The sequence below is a fragment of the Limulus polyphemus genome, unplaced genomic scaffold (assembly GCF_000517525.1).
Source record: "Limulus polyphemus unplaced genomic scaffold, Limulus_polyphemus-2.1.2 Scaffold1923, whole genome shotgun sequence".
In the NCBI taxonomy this organism is placed as follows: Eukaryota; Metazoa; Arthropoda; class Merostomata; order Xiphosura; family Limulidae; genus Limulus; species Limulus polyphemus.
In genome coordinates, this window is record NW_013667533.1 from 136,701 (window position 1) to 153,063 (window position 16,363).

The 16,363-nt window shown below is 32.3% G+C and overlaps 1 protein-coding gene across 3 annotated transcripts in view; it reads left to right on the plus strand.

Moving 5' to 3' along the window:
- The window catches only part of LOC106465371 (prolactin-releasing peptide receptor-like), a 77,672-nt gene that overhangs the window by 28,507 nt on the left and 32,802 nt on the right, over positions 1-16,363 (plus strand). The window contains exon 1 of one of the 3 annotated variants that reach the window (XM_022393256.1): positions 5,258-5,302. The exons of 1 other annotated variant lie outside the window; for it this stretch is intronic. The gene's annotated coding sequence lies outside the window, so the exon portion shown is untranslated. Of the gene's footprint in view, positions 1-5,257; positions 5,303-7,116; positions 7,406-16,363 lie in introns of those variants that run through there. One more of the 3 variants, XM_022393254.1, reaches the window with a different exon arrangement.

Here is a 16,363-nt window from a genome sequence, read left to right on the forward strand (position 1 = left end):
AGTTTTGTTGCTTTCTCTTTACCAATGTGTGAAATACTCTCATTGCAAAAACTTAGGTGAAGAAATGGCACCATTTGTTACCACATTAAAAATCTACTCTCATTAAATTGATGCTGTTTATGTTAGCACTACGCAAAAAGGTTAATATTTTTATTATTTTGTGTACCGTCTTTAACTTTCTTAAATAACCCCTGTTGAAATTAGTGATCTCTATTTTGGTAACATTAATCACATTATAGATATATCTCACGCAAATATCCTGTAGTATACTCCTAACACATATCACAAACTAACCTAACTTAAAGGTGTCCGATGTAACATCATATGTGAATTCTTAATAAACTCAACCCTGCATAAACTTCTTTTATCTGGAATAAACAGAATTTTGCTGTTTATTTAATGCAAAGTTACACAATAGGCTATCTGCTCTTTGTCCACAGCGGGGTATCGAACCCCGGATTTTTCTGCGCTGTAATTACTAGACTTACTGCTGTGACTCAACGGGGTTCAACAGACAGGAAGGTATAGACTAGTATAGCGCGCCCAATAGGGAGTAAACGTTTCCTGAATATTTTAGTCTTGTATCTCATTGTTTTGTATTCGTTATGGAATCAATGATTTTTCTGGTTGAAAATTTTTCTTTTTTTGTCTGTACAATTTAAAAATCCCCTCCATTCACAACAGAGTCGGTATGAACTACACTGTTTGATCATTTTATTCCCTGAATACTTTTTGGATTTATATCTGACTTCAATTAGAAATTATTCGGAAGACCTTTACTATTACAGTTTTATATTTATTGAAACTATTCCATTGATTTCGTAAGACATTATTTACAAAGTCTATTATATTTCTGAAACATGTTTATATTAATTTTGTTAGTTAGTTAGTTTAAAACATTTCCCGAAAAGATACAAAATAAAAGTGGAGTTCGAGTACATTAATTAAGCCTTACAGAATGTTAGAAACTTACATCTTTCTATATGGAAATTTAATTTATTAGCCAATCACGTAGTGGATCTTAGCGAACGTTTTTTGATAAACTGAAAAGCAACTAGTAGGAAGCATGACGTAAAAAGTAGTTAGACTGAGATAAATAGGCCCATCTCATAGCAAGATGACTAGTATTGTGTACAATTGGAGTTGGCGGTACTTACAGGACTGCAATCAGAATATATTTGCAATTTCATTTTTATTTAACTACAATATGTGAAGCTGTTCTGAATGAAGTACTTATAATAATTAAAACCAAGAGTTGACATACAAAAATAAAACGATTTACTATTGGTGGTTTGGACTCTTTTCTTTTCACAGTATTGTATTACCTTATTTAGTCTTAAGAGATAATAAAATAGCATTGGGATGCTCTATTTTCACGAAAGACGAGCCAAATTAGTTTTACTCTCAGCTTTACAAAGAAAAGACCGTTTGATAAATAATGTACAATTAGAAACAGACGGGATGAATCATGAAGCTGAAAAAGTACATTTAATTGAGAATTGTTTTATTCACCAAGAAACTCCTACTATTTGTTTCTATTACAACTAGTTTTTACTTGATAACATATAATGAAACTGTTTTTTTTTCGAAAACTTGATATTAGCGCGTTGTATTACAACTTGAATAGCCTTTAAACCAGAATATTTCTCAAATCCGGAGATCAAAAATTAAATAACGTACGAAGTCAAAACTGATAATCAACATTTTTGCGGTGACTCTCTTCGCAGATGTAAAATGATTAACGAGATGTTTTATCCGGTAAACATATGCTCTATATATATCGTCTCTTCTTGCCAGAAATTTTTGTCTCCCATTAAAGAATCGCTTGTAAGGAAAATTTAAACACTACTTCACAGTCGCAATGTAGCGGTGACATAATTTTATTAAACATTTTCTATTGTTTTGAAAGCAAATTTGATATTAGGAGAGAAGAAAAATGTAGCCATTTGTTACCCGGAATTCTTTAAAAAAAGAATTATCATTTTATCTGCAGTGTTTGATTGTCCGTACTTAATTACCTTAATGTTATATTTAACTTCTAAGTTATAAAAAAATATTCCATTTTTTAATGTGTGTAATACAAAATGCTAAGTTTAAGTGAGACTATATCATAGAATCTTCTTACCGAAGATATATACTGGAACAACAAGTAATGATATCATTAGAATTATCAATAGGCAGACATCGCACCTTTTATCATACTTCTCCAACTTAGTAAGCATACATCATCGAAGAAATGACACTTACAATGTTTAACTTGTTATAAAAATATTTTATTGTTTCGTTAGTTTTCATAATTAACAATGAAAGTGAATAAACAGTATGCAAGTATATGCCCATTTAGAGACAAATCATATTAAATAAAATATTTAGAAGGTCCTCACTTTATGATTTATTTTGCAGAGTGTGGTTGCATTCATATATATGTATATATATATATATATATATATACATATTCAAATTATTATGTATATAATTTTTCTAAGAAGCTTGAGCAGCTAATATTATTTAGCTGGAGCAGCTTTAAGTCTTAACACACCATCAGCGTGTTGTCTGAAAATATTACTTTCATAACACTTCTCTGGAAGCAATACGTCACAAGAAGACAAATATTATGTATTAAACAAAATGTGCTTCCTTCAGGAAAATTTATTTTGTGTTGTAGTTATGAGCTCCATAACCATTAAATATGTAAAGTGTGTGACATTAATTATGTAATTAATGTCCTTATTCACCAGAAGATACGATATCTAAAAGAATACATTAACATATCTTATTCATATTCAATATGTTAACATTCACTACATGTTACATTAAAAACCACTTCACTGTTGTCCACTTGAAACAAATTCCATATAAAATGATGTTTTTTACTTGATATGTTTAATGTTAGCTTCGAGTGCTAAAATGTCCTTTAATGAACTGTATACAAGAATTAGTTGAGGAGTTACTTCTTTCTTTCATGTGATACATGTCATAGAACCAACTAAATTTCCTGCTTTGGCAATCGGAACATGTTTTCTTAGTGAAAGGTATACAATGAGCCATCAACACTCTTCCCACCGAAGGGAATCGAACTCCAGTCCGTAAACTTACCACTGACCCATTGGGTGACAAGTAAAAAGATGGAAAGGAAAAAGAAAAGTGCAATTCACATTTTTTATATAAAATAAAATCCAAATAGACATTTTCGACCTTTTGGTAAGGAAATTGTTCGTTTTTTGTAATGTAGCTACGTTTTTAGTAATTATTTGGAATGTCAGAATGTAATAACTTTGATATACTGAAAACAAATAAACAACAACAACAAACAACTGAATTCGATTAGGCCTACCATCTGAGAACTAAACTACTATATTGCTTATGTATAAAGTCTGAATGGTTTGTCTATGTGTTTTATTTACGGCAAAGTTTGTAAGGCTATTTGTCGCCTTTCTGGTTTTGAATTGCTGACCAGAGAGAAAGTAACTGGCGGAAAACACTCACCGCTAACTCTGTGAGATTGATGGTTATATTATAAAACCTGTACGGTTGAAAAGCTAACGTGCTTGACACTAGTTATTTGAATGGAAAAATAGCTCTCCGCCTAAACAAGTAGGCGTGTTAAGGAATCTTTGAATTATCCGAAAAGATAAATTTTCTTTATGTTTGATATTACTAAACGTAAAGTACTTTTAAATATAAATTTAGAAAAACAAAATTTCAAACTTGAACTTATGAAATAATATCGTTTACAGATGACAGTTTTCTTCGAACAGCACTCCTTGTACAAACTTAAAAGCAATGCCAATAATCTTAAAAGTGTATTTTTTGTTGTGCAACCTTTTGATCACTCCAGACTGTTTGGCTAATAAAAACGGGAATAAATAATGTGACTAAAACAGTAAATCCTCGTGAAGACACATTAAGCTGTATGCATAATGTACATATATATATATAGAGTGTCCTTTGTAGAAAACAAACTATGTAATAGATTTCAGGAAATTAGGAACATTTTTTGCACACACCTGCATACATACATACACACACACACACACACAGAGATGCATACATATATATACATATAAACACATATAGTACGTGGTCAAAGGATAACATGCTCCACTCGCGATTACATTATTTATGATGAGTAAGTCCCCTCAACGTTGATTATCAGCCATAGTATCTGTTGCACATTAAAACATGGGTTATGGATCCTAAATTAAATATTCTGCAACTGCTTGGTGTGTAGCTTATCTGTCCCTGTAAAGTGTTTTACCTGGTGTGTAGCTTATCTGTCCCTGTAAAGTGTTTTACCTGGTGTGTAGCTTATCTGTCCCTGTAAAGTGTTTTACCTTGTGTGTAGCTAATCTGTCCCTGTAAAGTATTTTACATGGTGTGTGGCTTATCTGTCCCTGTAAAGTGTTTTACCTGGTGTGTAGCTTATCTGTCCCTGTAAATTGTTTAACCTGGTGTGTAGCTTTTGTGTCCCTGTAAAGTATTTTACCTGGTATGTAGCTTATCTATCTTTGTAAAGTATTTAACTTGGTATAGCTTATTTATCCCTGTAAAGTGTTTTAGCAGTGAGTGGGATTTCAGGAGGATTTTTATTTGTTTGTTGTTAATTGAAAAGTTGCACAATTTGCTATCTATGTTCTACCTATTGCGAGTATCGAAACCTGATTTTTAGCCTTATAAGCCCTTAGATTGACGATGAGCAATCGGGAGGGAATCGTTTCTAAAATGTGTCCTTAATGGAGTATCGGTATCTATGTTTTATAGGAAAATGTGCATGGATTATATCACGAACAGGTGTGTATGTTTCGCAAGTAACAGCAGAAAATAAAGCTCGATTTGTTTTAGCATTCCGATGTAGTTAAAATATTATAGCAGTTTTTGATGAACATGCCAGATTAAAAAGTGGTTTTAAAAAAATGGATAAAATTGAAGTTTACTAACAAATGTTCTAAACTGAAGCCAGACGTTTTGACCTGACTAGTGCTTAATGCAGTGCCTACTAACGTTTTTTTACAAGAAACTATAGTTTCTTTTATGATATGAGCACACGATATTTGATAGTTACAACTATTCCTGTCTATGTGGAGGTTAACTTCACAAATACTTCACGATTTACGGAATTTAAGTTCAAAGTTGTCGTTATACTTGCATTGGTTTAAAATTGTCTTCTTAAACTGCTAAGACAGAGGCATACTGTTGACTACATCTGACACCATTCTTGTATTATTTTAATCTCGTAGAAAAAGCCTGTGCTGTTTCTCCGTAATATGTGGCTTCACGTTTACCACTAGGAATGCAGTAAACAGTAAGTGAGATGTTTCGTATCTAAATATGATTGGCGGATAAAATATTTCACTCACACGAATATTGTTGATTTCTCTTTTCAATTAACTTAACAATCTATGTTAACAAACACCTTGCAGAAGTGTAGGGGGCAAATTACGGCCGGAGTCCAAGGCTCGTCTTAGGGCCCTGAAAAACCTTGGGTTCTGGATTAAATTTTATGCAATCACCTCTCATACCTGAGAGTAATTTTCCTGATTTAGATGCATTTTTATTGGGACAGATTAAAAAGTGGGGGTCTACGATACTGTCTTATACTTGAAGAGGGCCGAAATGTTGCACAGTGAAAACATGTACTTAAAGAGCTAATTTCATTGTTTTTTAATATATAAAATTATTTATTATCAAATAATGCAGGTCGAAGAAATGGTTTTATACTAAAACTTGAAATGCCTGTTACTTGTGGATAATCTTGTTTATGCTTTTATGAGTAAAATATAAATAACTTTGGACGCAAATTGAAATCTGAATACTGATGCTAAGATAAGAGTCATCAAACAGTTGACTAGTTGCTGCTTCACACTCTTGACTTTTTTACTCTGTTTCTCTCCACTGTTATTTAAATATTACTTCGAAAACAGAAGCAGTGGCAGAAATAAATCGGCCAGTACATCTTTAGTGATACTAGTTGTATATTTCATTTAGATTTGATATCCTTCTTTGGGATACATTTTTTTCTATGTATTTTAAAGCTAGACATAGAAATTGCATAAAAGACAAGAAATGTAGAAGTGACACTCTTGTGAATTGTAAAGCTAACCAGTTGACACTCATGTTAGTTGTAAAGCATTATTTGAGCTTGTAAACGGTTTCATTTTTGTATTTGAATATAAACTACACTAAAAAATACTCTGTACAGGAAGCTACAATGTTGGTCTAATGTGACATTCTCTGCCACTGATCTTGATAGGGTAACAAGAAAGCCTATAATCAAAAGCTACAATTTTCATTTGTTTAGTTGCATTGCTGCTGAAAATAACTTTCTATATTCTTTTTGAAAGTTCATCTCGAATATCAGGAATATGTTAAACAGACATGTTTGGTATGTTAGATTAGTTGACATGCATTTTGTGATAGAAATATATTTTTTTTTTTTGCTTTCAGGTCTAGCAGTTCTAACTTTCCAAGGACTGTTAAACTTAAAGGAAAATAAAATATTTGAAAGTTTAATTACACAGGTTAATTTCATTAGTAATAGAAATATTAATTTACATGTACAAGGAAAATCTTACAGACATGTAAGATGTACAAACACTCATTAAGAAATTCGTATGATTAGTGACAAGGTCGATTACTGAATGCTTAACATAAATTATGAAGTAGTGCAGCAACAGTTTAGATAAATCCTACAAATCACTTTGATAAGAAAGAAACACATTTATTAACTGAAAACAGATTAGCTTCACGATGAGCTACGAAAAGGTGAGAAATGAGCCAATATTTTTGGTAATGAAGATGGCTATTTGAAAACTATAGTAATTACGAAGTCGAGAAAACATTGGCATAAGAAAAGATCAGAATGAAAAATATAGTTTAAGAAATGGAAAATAAAATTGACAACTAACAAAGGACTAAAAATGATAGAAAGGTTATCTGTTGAATTTAGTAAAAACCACGTGACTTTCTAAATGGTGAACGATAGGTGTTTTTCTAGTTCACGTGTTTCTCTATCAGTTTGGATTGCATCTCAGTGGTCTATCTCAGTCGCCTGCGCAGAGTACAGCGAGAATAGGAGAGTCTCTTGGGTCGTTCTATTGGTAACTGCACACGAAGAGTGAAGAGAGACCGAGAGACACAGACTTGAACGTTTTCTGATAACTGCTAGGTGGAACCGCTATTTTCACGTTACCATTGCAGAAACAGAACGCCCTACGTATATTTGACATTATTCATAATATCTGAGAACATTAAGTAATTATTTCCAACCTATTCCCTGTAATCGTTGTCTTCCCCACTATTTTTGTATTATCAAAACATTCGAAGAAACCATCACAACATATTTGGGCAGATAGGATCGTCCAGCTATCAGAAGGACAATTGAATATCTTCATAAATATTACCAAAGGTAAGCTATGCTTCTGTTCACGCTTGGTACTAGCAGCTAAATGTCCTCCGTTACTCTGTTTTATGACGACGTTTTATTATCTTTCTATACAGAAAAACTGAGGATAACTAATGAGAATCTTTAATAAATATCTGTTTCTGTTCGCGTGATCAGTGCCTTCAGTCGAGTGTCTAAATGGTCCTATATATTCCCTTCAGTTACAACGTGTATACATACCCTGGATATTGTTATTACTCATACTTAACATTATTTATTGAAAGTCAGTTACATTAGATATAGTGATATACAGTTTTTGTCGTGTTAATAAAGATTTTTACTATAAAATAAACGTAAGAGTGTTTTATTCTGTAGCAACGGGTTTAATTGCTATGCGGATCAGGCTATTCACGCCACCATTAGTTATCATTGCAACCGGTATATAAAACACTATCAGTCTTGTACGAGAAAGAAAATAATACCATCTGTTGGTTATTCTTACAAATACCCATAATATTATCAAGAATGAATTTTTATTTGCTGGTTACCTATATTACACCCAACCGACGGACCAGCGGTAAGTCTGCGACCGTATAACGATGAAAAATCAGGTTTCCTTATCCAAGCTGGGCTAAGCACAGAGAACCTATTGTGTACCTTTGTGCTTAACAACAAACAAACAAAACATATATTACATTCAATTTAATATTTTCGTGAATGTGGGCTCGCCTAAAATATATTCTTAGGTCTCTCCATAAAACGTTCTATTACTTACTAATTCCAACTACATACATTACTGGCATTGATATCATATGAATGTAGTTCAGTTTAAAGGTGACTTTAGATGATTTACTAACACTAAAGTTTAATGGAGTCGAATTTTCTGTTCTTGAACGACTGAGCGTTGGAAGAAAAGCATTGAATTTGTTTACATTTTTATATGGTGTAAGAGCAAACTCTAGAAATGTTCTGAATCACCTTTGTAGAATATTTGCATATTTAGGACTGTTACAAAGTGAACACATTTGTTCTTCCACAAGATATGTAAACTTAACAAAATGTTTATTTCCGAATAACGTTGTATAATCTTAAGTCTTAAATCTCTGGGAATATAGGTTTTTTCATGTTTTTTAATAAAAAAATATAAAAAAAACATGATGACAGAAGGAGCTTTAAAAATTTATATATTTTTTTCTCGTATGGTGTTTTTTAAGTATAGTTTTATGTTTTTAAAAAAAATACAATTTAGTTTCATAAATTTAATTCGTGTAGTGCATATTGAAGTATAAATGTCATTTTAATGCTGGTAATAAACGACTTTAGAACACCAAATTTGTTATTTTTCTTCTTTAATTGGACACTTAACGTTCCGTTTTATAGCTTATTCACTAAAACACAAACCGTAACGGTCATTTATTACTAATATGAAAAAAAGTTCTAATTAGGTTGGGATTGTGTGACAGTTCCTTTTAGATCATCTAATTTGTGCATAGACAGTCAATATTAACGGAAAACACTTCATATTTTGCTACATATATATATATATATATATATTGTCAATGAATATTTAAATTTATTTAGAAGTAAAACAGAGTATTTAACAAGTATTTTTGTGAAATTAATTATATTTTACATCGATTCCTTATTTTCTTTTCTTCTCGATTATTTATGCTCGCACTGGCAAAGCAGCAACTCTGTGGCTTATAACACAGAAAAACGTGTTTCTCTATTCGTGGTGGGTACATCACAGATAATCCATTGTGTAGTTTGTGCTTAATAACAAAGAAACAAAACGATGACTTATAACTGTGATATATTTTTAAATTGTTTAATGATTCTTTAGGTCACTTTCACTATAGTAATTACCTCTCTATTATATGTTTTAAAATAGTATTTGAAAAACGCTTGGATTTAAGTTTTATTGTTTTTTGTGTAGATGAATATATATTTATATGTTTTGACACATCATTTTTACTCGTTCGAGTGCTACACAACCATTAAACAAGAATCTCTGTCTTCCTCGTACATTGAAAAAGTACGCCAGCTAATACAATAAATATCCGTAATATCACTCATGAACTTTCTGCTAGAAAAGTAAGTGTTATAAGTGGGTGTAGTACCACTACAATGATGAGAATGCATCATTTGAAAGGCTTTTTATTTCGAAAACTGTAAGTTAGCTCAGGTAAACTAAGTGGAATAAGATAACAATGTGCCAATTCAGACACTTTCTGATACTGTACTTCCCAATCCTTAACTGCATGTCATTGTTCATGTTCTGTAATGAGCATGAGAGAAGTTCAAGAAAATGTACGAGTTAATAAAAAGTAACATAAAATCACGACCTGACATTTTGCTCGAACAGTACAAACCACAAATAACCGTATTTATTGTGTTTCTAAGATATAATCCGGTTTATAAAAAATCAAACAAGTAATGCAATGCTATTTTTTAATTATCTCACCTATGAAAATAATTAAAAGTACAATAAACCTTACGTCGCTAAATCTATTAAATCCTAGTTACTGCATTAAAAGAAAAAAGAAATGATTCAAAAATACCTGTCGTGTATTAATACCTATCTAAATAGTGAAGTAACAGTTTATTTGTGTAGGTTACGATCCATAACACTGGATGAATACGACAAACCGGAAATTGGAAAAGGAAATTATCTTTCAGTTTTATTCCCCGCATTATAGGAGAAGCTGCTTCCAATTTTGCACTAGTTTTACTTCCGTATTGTTCTTATATATCTCTGAACCTTCTTAATTTGTATTGTGGAAGAAAATAAACTCGTATAGCTTTTATATATGTTTTTCTCTGTGTTTGCATTATGCTTCTTTTTAGAACAATGTTTATCATAATTGCGTAGGATGTATACAGATTTCTCCAATTCCGTTCCACTGGTTTAGGTTTTATTAAATGGTAAATAGGGATGTCGGAAATCAAGTTGTCGTTTGTCATTTGAATTAAGCTCTTTAATTAATAACTAAGTATTATTTTCCAAATGAAGATTTGAAATTATCAGATTTAATAGCTAGGTAATGTTATGTAGAACATTTTAGTCATGATTGTAACAAATGCTTAGAAACTCGCTAGATTTTCGGTCACAAGTATTAACATCACAGTTCAATATGCATGAATGATCGTTTATTTGATCGAATGTGATATGTGTGTGGAACTAATATTAAGTAAATGTTATTTTCCGCTTGGTAAATGTACAGGGTCCTAAGGGAAGTATACAGATTGCAACTGTTTTAGATAGATAAATAGCAACTATAATTTTGTTTGTTTACTTACGATATTCACTCATAGCTAAATAAGGACTATGTACGCTAGTCGTCATTAATTTTGAGCTGTTAAACTGGAAAGAAGGCGGCTAATTAATAGTGACAATGTCTATCTATTTGGTCACTCTAATCAAATAGTAGGATTTGCCCATCACTCATATAACGTATCCACAGTCCCAAGTGAGAAGCGCATTTCTTTGCGTCAAGGAGACTCGAAAAATAGACCCTTTTACCAATAAGTTAGCATGCTAGCCACTAGACCACGACTAATTCTAACATGATTTTGGAGCGTTAAATCTACATCCAACTTGAGGAATTTTTCAATTGTTATGAGGAGAAGAAAATATATGAGGTTATACAATTTTATCATTTTTGACCAGGTTACATAGAAGCAGATAACCACTCGATTAGGACGTTGGTACGATATATTTATCATTCTTTAATCGATTATACACAAGTGCACCAAAGTACTGTAATTTTATCGCTCTTGACCAGGTTACATAGAAGCAGATAATCACTCGATTAGGACGTTGGTACGATATATTTATCATTCTTTAATCGATTATACACACAAGTGCACCAAAGTACTGTAATTTTATCGCTCTTGACCAGGTTATACAGAAGTGGAGAAACACTGAATTCGTAAATAGGTACGGCAATTTTATCGTTCTTGACAAGGTTATACAAAAGTGGAGAAACACTGAATTCGTAAAGAGGTACGGCAATTTTATCGTTCCTGACCAGGTTATACAGAAGTGGAGAAACACTGAATTCGTAAATAGGTAAGGCAATTTTATCGTTCTTGACAAGGTTATACAGAGGTGGAGAAACACTGAATTCGTAAATACCTATTTTATCGGCAATTTTATCGTGCTTGACAAGGTTATACAGATGTGGCAATCACCGAATTCGTAAATATGTACGGCAATTTTATCGTTCTTGACAAGATTATACAGAAGTGGAGAAACACTGAATTCGTAAATACCTATTTTATCGGCAATTTTATCGTGCTTGACAAGGTTATACAGAAGTGGCAAATCACCGAATTCGTAAATACCTATTTTATCGGCAATTTTATCGTGCTTGACAAGGTTATACAGAAGTGGCAAATCACCGAATTCGTAAATATGTACGGCAATTTTATCGTTCTTGACAAGGTTATACAGAAGTGGAGAAACACTGAATTCGTAAATACCTATTTTATCGGCAATTTTATCGTTCTTGACAAGGTTATACAGAAGTGGAGAAACACCTAATTAATATGCTGGGACTTCATTTTTAACGTTGTTTATCATTTTTACCGGGGTATATAGAATTATGCAATGCTGTACAAGAAAGTATAGTTATGGTAATTTTATTATTCTTGGCTAGGTCATTCAGAAATAGAGAAACGCTATATTACTAAATAGATGCAGTAATTTTATAATTGTTAACCGGATTACATACAAATAGAAAGCCTTGTACTACTATGTAAGAACGATGTTTATTTTTCGTCACCATTTTACATTATAATTTAGATTTCAGCATTAGATAACATAGTCTATTAGCCGTGTTATAGATAACTTAACTCACAAACCAATAGACTGTTCTGTTTTATCTAACCATCTAAACTATTCTACTTCTGTGTTATTGAGAGCTTTATTTCCAGATGAAAAAACACACTAAAAACACTTCTGTTATTTGCTTTCTGACGTTTCGGTTTTACATCATTTTCAATGGTTGCAGCTATTTTTCTGATACAAAAGTGGAAAAAAAATATTTTTCTAGCTATCGTAATATGAAATATTCGTATTTTAGAAACATAAGCTTTGGTAAACAATTGGTCTGCTATGCAAGGATGCGTAGCGCGAAAGCATTATGATCAAGCTAATAGAAAGCTCAGGAAACAATGGGCTTAACTAGAAGATAGTTTAATTTCAAACATTCCAATGATTGTTGATATAAATGCTTGGAACACATTATAATTTGTGCATGAGATTATTAATCCATAAGATGATGGAACGTATCTGGTGAAACTCTAATCTACTGAGCTAGGCTATTGGCATTTATTTCGTATTTTTACTTGTAAATATGAATTAGTCAGTTGGAAACCTAGCGAATCATAACTGCATAACAAATTAATATTTACACATTAGTTAGGGATTTAGAACGCATAATTAAGAGCATTTCTGAGTAATTAAGATGATAGAACGATACATTCGACGGAAATGTTTTAGTTCTAAGCCTTTCCTATGATATTAATATCTTTTCTTTTGTTAAATTGCCTATGAGGCCGGGTTTGAAACATTAACTTCTCTTAAAAACCTTACATTCTCACATCATCATTGCTAATTCCTGAATATTCGTGAGCATCAGATACTAACAAAAACGTAATATTTTTCATTAGGAAGATGGTTTATTCTTGTTCTCCAAATTTATTTGTATTTTTAGAGTGAACTGTTTTAATTCAAATAGATATGTGATTTTATTTTTTAATGCTAAGGTTAATAATGTCTTGCTCTGACTTTAAACCAACTTCCTCTATTGTCGATGATTCTTAATTTGATGACTACGGCTATACGTTATTACCCAATACTGCAATTGCTATTGTAACATATTCTCCATCTATGTGAATTTCGGCTTCCATGACCACATTTAAGTATATATATTGAGTTTCCATGAAGGGATATGGTAATTATAGTTTTTGTCCATCTTTCTTATTCAAACAATCGATACGTGTCTCTATTAACTTCAAATAGCTGTTTATTATCTTGTAACTATAGTATTCACTTTCCGGAGAGTACATTTCTCCACATAGGGTTGGGGTATGACTTTGGAGCCCATTGCTTCCCTAAGCACTAAGCTGTGTGCGTTATCAGGTGGCCCGGCATGGCCAGGTGGTTAAGATCCTCGACTCGCAATCTGAGGGTCGCGGGTTCGAATCCCCGTCACACCAAACATGCTCACCCTTTCAGCCGTGGGAGCGTTATAATGTGACGGTCAATCCCACTATTCGTTGGTAAAAGAGTAGCCCAAGAGTTGGCGGTGGGTGGTGATGACTAGCTGCCTTCCCTCTAGTCTTACACTGCTAAATTAGGGAAGGCTAGCGCAGATAGCCCTCGTGTAGCTTTGCGCGAAATTCAAAAACTAACAAACAAGCGTTATCTGGTTGAAACACTAGATTTTTCTTCCTTCAAAATATTGTGTGCTGTTGAGAATTTGGCAAGAATCAAATATATAGGTGTAGGTGATAAACGTATCGCCAATATGTATACGGCTAACATCTGCAGCGATTCACCACTGCACTGACACATTGAAATGGATCAAGTAAAATGATAAGATAGGGTTAACCGTTTGTAAACAGCTATTTAACAGGAAGTTACTTGACAAGTTGCACTAAAATCGCTTTGACGTACAGTTTTATTTTCAAAAGTTTTCATTCAGAAAATTTAATACTGGCATAAAACATAATAAACTAAAATTAAGTATTTCAATTTTATTTGAAGTCCAACTTTAGAGATGGAATAGGTTTAAAGCTACGAACAACATATACAATAATGGAATTTTTCATAACACATTTCGATTCTAAGGCATCAGCAGAACAATATTCTATAGCTGAGTAAGCTATTGAAAAACGTAATAGGGTCAGTAAATTGTCTTTCTAGTCTCCAATTCATAATATAACTCTGCCATAAACGATCATTGAGGCATAAGAAGTATGAAAAAGAAGTTATGCGAACTTGCAAGTAAAGCGGAGGGAAGCAAGAACAAAACCCGCAAATTAATCAAAGGTTTGAGAATCTTGTGAGGGGAATTTTGTGCTTAAACATCAGCTATGGAACCGAAAGTACAATTATTCGTATAGGAAAGAAGATGGTTATAAGGAGAGAAATAATGTGTGTGTAAATATATAAACGGAATACCCTTGGACTAGGAATATTTAATAACAGGGAGACAAGGATAGAAAACAAAGGAGAGTTGTGATGAAATGTTAGTAGCAGACAGATTAGCTTTCTTTTTTTTTTTATTTAGTGCGATGAATGGTTGACAAATTCTTATGATATTTGTGTGACGGCAGCAAGGTTCGTTTTATAGTAATTGTATGATGGTGGTATTCTACCTCTTACGACATTTATTTGAGAATGGTTGGTTGACTCTTTTACCACTTGATTGACTGTAGTAGGCTACTTCTAGTAATACTTGTGAGACATATTAAACTAATAATTGTGATACTTGGATAGTTGTAACAGCTTAATTCTTGTGATATTGATATGATGTTATTGGGGTATTTACAAAATATAATATCAGTGTGGGACAGCGGTAAGCCTATGGACTTACGATGCTAAGATGAGTGGTTCGATTCCACACAGCAGATAGTTCAATGTAATATTCTCTAAAACAAACACGTGTCATTCTAACTTGTGTGATTATAATAGTCTATCTATTGTGGTATTGATATGATGTTTGTGGGGATATTTGCATAACGATAGTAGCAGTCTAATAATTTTGGTATTTTTGGCGAGAAAACGTAAAAATGGTATTGCAAGTGGAATGCTTTATTAAGACAATGTAACGAACTTGGTGTAACAATTTAAAGACACCTAATAGGTTATAGTATTTATACTATTCATATACAGTCTTTTACTCTTGGACATGGTTAATCGTATTAATCAATAACTTTTCTGTTTGACTGTTTTCGCTCTAATTAGTGGTTCAAAATGAAAAAGGCTGTTACCCGAGAGGCCTCTGACATGGTATTTTAGCCCATGTGTTACAAAAGGTGCAATGTAGTTTGAAAATTCATACCAATACAATAATGATCGATATATTGCAATTATACCTTTCACCGCATAGCCTAATGTTTGAAACCATTATAAGTATCACTGTTTTTGCAGACAGTGTTACTTGAGAAATGTCAAGGGTGTCAATGTTTTTTCTAAAAGTGGTTGCAGCATCAAATCTGGATAAATAGTTTATATAAATGAATACCTAATAAACGTTCAATTAGAGAAGAAAAAATACGACAAAAGGAAATAAATGGAATTAGAGAATGGACATTTGTAAGATTTATACATGCATGTTTATACTTTTGTATTGAAATTGGCTAACGAAGAAAATTTAATTCTAAGAGACGACTGAAAACATTTTATGTAGGGAAAAAATTACTAATTGAATCTAGAGTACTGGGTTTCTAAGTTAGTTTGATTGACATTATGTGTTGTTTTCTTGTTGCTGAGAGAGTTTAATCAATACTAAACTCTTTAATGCCCTTGTTTATAGGAATTCCAGGGCTATTTTTGCGCTAATAGTCGGCATTTGTTGATTCTTACAACATTGATTTTACTGTTCTTGTTTAGCATAAAAACAACACTGATTAAATTGTTTCATTCTGCTTAGTCGACATCAAACACACGAATTTATAAAAGTTCAATTCGCTCATTATAATAATGCTCAAGGAAAAAACTGAACAACCTTTCTTATATTAAGCCTAAATCTTTCAAACAAAAAATAATAATTGGTCAAAGCTCATCATGTAATGATGATAAACACTTATTTATAAATTTGTAGTTTTATGAAGTAACTGCATTGAAGTAAAACAGATTGTTTTATTGTATTACAGCGAAGATACTGTTGCCTCAGAGAGTCACATGACTACTGTGACGCAACGTTTCTAGAACTATCATGTACTTTGGCGAATGTTGTTCTAGTTCTT